We start from the raw sequence: 3,416 nt of genomic DNA, 5'->3' as shown, positions 1-3,416 counted from the left end.
TCCCAACCCCAACCCCAACCCCAACCCCAACCCCAACCCCAACCCAACCCCAATAGTACTGTTCAGATTATTCGGTTTCCTGCATAAATAATTTTATCATGGTTTATTTATATCATGAATTACACACGACTATAATCGCAGCAGATTGTTTACTCAAATAAGCATACTCATTAGCCAAACAAAATTATTCACTGTAATAATAATTTGATAAATAAATGGCGATAAAGAATAATATAACAGAAAGAGAATAATATTACAATAGAAGAATGGTAGGGCATATCCACAAACATACAGATTTATTTGATTGATTAGATAATAAGATCTGAGACAAATTAAGATAAATAATAATTTAATTTATATTGAATATCATTTGTAAGTTAGTTGTTCGGTTTCGGGTTCTCTGCGGTTGCCCTTAGCTTTTTCAGGTATTATCTTCCTTATTTTTGTATATTTAGGTTCTTTCTCGTACTCGAAACTGGAATGGCTAACGTTGGTGCCTTGGGCTTTGTGATTCAGTGCTTAAGGCCAAAAGAATGTGTATTTTGTCCGAATTTACTTCTTTATCTCCAGTTTCTCATTTTTATGCTGAAAGAGATGTTCCTCTACCATAAGACTCAAGCCCATTGCTCTCATTTCGCTTTAGGAGAAATCGCTTGCATTCTTCCGCCGAGCTCAAAGAGGCCGAGAATACACTGTTTCTCCTGTTGCAATTAAATTATAAAGCATGATTGTGCATAAAATAATGAAATATCAAACAAAGTCCATACATACAGTTTATATTAATTTTGATATTATTAATCTATTGCGAATATTGTCTCAATCAGGAAAAAATATTCGTGAGTCAATCCAATAATTGCAGTTTGATTTGTTGGAATTTTTTTAGATTATTTTCAAGTTAATGTATTATTTATTTGTATTAATTTATTAATTTTATTTTATTAATTAATTTGTATTATTTATTTATTTGTATTAATTAATTAATATTAATTATATTTTATTATTTTTATTATTTTATTCTTTTATTTTATTTGTATTTATGGATGGAATTGTGATTTTCAGACGAATCAGAATATCCATCAATGTTGAAAATATATTTAACTAACAAAATATGGCAATCTTTTAATTGTCTCTTGTCTTGCCGTTTATTTCGCGACAATCCTATTAAAATGGCATATGTTTTTAACATTTCTTAAACAGTTTTATTGAGTTTTCTGTTTGTCAGTATCGGCTGCTGTTTGAAGTTTGAGTGCATCATCTTCGTGACAAAAATGAAACAGATCCATTTAGTGCAATGACGCATATTTGCCGCAATGGTAGCAAAAATTGAGTGGACAAACCAGTGTGAATGGATGGTCTGAGAGGCCATGCTGGCTACGGCGAGGAGGAATTGACAGAAGTGGCATAAACCAGTATGTAATGAGAATCAGACTAAATTCAATATTTTAATTTAATTTTTATTAACATTTCGTAAAGATAATATCCAAATGAAGAAAGTGCAAAAAGGAAAGCCTGCCACCACAACCAAAGCGCCCTCCAAGGCTTTTAATCTAGATGATTTTGTCACTCTGACCATTCCTAGGGAAGAAGTCGCTGACATAAAGACTGCCTTCGATATCTTTGATGCTGATCTCTCTGGAATTCTCGACCCTAAGGAATTATCTCAATCCTTCATCGACTTAGGCTTCACCTCTGGAAACAACAAGTTTGTGTATCAGATCCTCGCCGAGCTCGATGAGGATCAATCAGGAGGCATTGATTTTGCTGAGTTTTTGAGACTTGCCACTGCCAAGATTGGAGAAAAGGACTCCCGAGCAGAAATCTCCAAAGTATTCAAATCGTTCGACCCCAACGGTTCAGTAATTATTTTTGTTTATTTAGGGAAAATTCACCACCCATGAACTCAAGAAGGTCGCCAAAGATTTGGGCGAAGATCTGACTGATGAAGAAATCTAGAAGATATTCGTAAAAGCTGACCTCGATGACGATGGTTTTGTCACCGCCGAAGACTTCTACAACATCATGACACACCGCGTCTATTGGGAATGATCGAATCCTGAATTATTCATTAAATATTTTATGCCTTATTTGCACAGAAATAGAGCTTACTTGGGTATTTGTCAATTTGTTTGCATTGTGCAGATTGTCCAAGTTCTATCTATCTAAATAACATATAATATCCTATCATTCATATCGCATGCATAATCTGATGTTATTTATTGTTGTTGTTTTAGCTTTCATTTGGGCTATGAATGGGTCTTCTCAGATTATCATAAGAGTATTTGCAATTTTTTAGGAGGAATAATTAATATTTGATACTAGTTGCTAATTAGATTGGTGAACTAGCAACAAATTCTATTGTATATGAAAATATAGTCATTAAGGATATTTTGACCAGATTTTAAATGACTCTTATAGAAAATCAAAATTGATGAAGCAGTGTCTATAAAAGACTCTCCCTCTTATTCGGCCACATTTGGCGAAAAAACCAGCTATTTCATCGAAAAGTCATTCGAATTTTGCCAATGCCTTGCTTTTTATTTTGTTTGTTCTATATGATCTTCAGATGTATTATTGAAGTCACAGGAGGTGGAAGCCTGAAAGGAATCATTTTTCCTAAGGGTCATTCACCTGGTTTCAATAGTGATTGTGCAATGGGTTTCTTTTCTTTGCGATTGGTCTGCTCAATTTTATGCCTATATAATCTTTGATGATGGCGAAGGGGATACTTTTTGTTCGTTTCCTAAATTGTTTGTGCTTGTCTATAAATTATTTTGGAATGCTTAAATAACTCTTTGATAGTGATCGTGATAAAATGGGTATAATTCCCAGGATAACTTGCATCGAAGAAGAACATATAAATTATAAGTCAAATAACTTTAAATTTCGTATAAAATTATTGACAAATGGGAGGAGCACCTTATACAGGAGTAAAGTCAGCCAACCTATAAAGGAGAGCAAAACTACTCGATGCTTAGAACTCATCAGTTCAATCTTTGTTGAAGTAGCTGGCCATCAGCGAACAGGAAATTAAATAGATTGTGACTTATAATGTCGAGGAGCTTGTTGATCATTTGAACAAGGGTAAGCTCACTTCGATTAAAATTGTCCTGGCTTATGCGAGCAGAGCAGGGACCATCGGAAAGGATCTTTGTCTGATTACTGATCCTATGTTTGATAGGGCGATCAAAATGGCAAAGCAATGTGATGAAGCTCGGAAAATGGAAAATAAAAAAAATTGGACATTCCAGGATCAGGCGTTTGATTCTAAGACATTTTTTCCCGCACTCTTCGGGATACCAATTTCCATTAAAGATACATATGATATTGAGGGATTTGCTTCAACTGTCGGACTTATGAGTAGGGTGGAGCCCAAGAAGTAATCTTCTCCTGCTTACGAATGTATCGTCAATTCAGGA

General features: G+C 34.3%; 1 pseudogene; it reads left to right on the top strand.

The window, feature by feature from the left end:
* Positions 1-1,484: 1,484 nt before the first annotated feature.
* LOC148298277 (uncharacterized) lies at positions 1,485-1,953 on the top strand (annotated as a pseudogene).
* Positions 1,954-3,416: the final 1,463 nt, after the last annotated feature.

This window comes from Brachycentrus maculatus, unplaced genomic scaffold (genome assembly GCF_059751285.1).
Source record: "Brachycentrus maculatus isolate JH-2025_06_01 unplaced genomic scaffold, ASM5975128v1 h1tg002259l, whole genome shotgun sequence".
NCBI lineage: Eukaryota > Metazoa > Arthropoda > Insecta > Trichoptera > Brachycentridae > Brachycentrus > Brachycentrus maculatus.
This window is presented reverse-complemented; position numbering and strand designations above follow the sequence as displayed.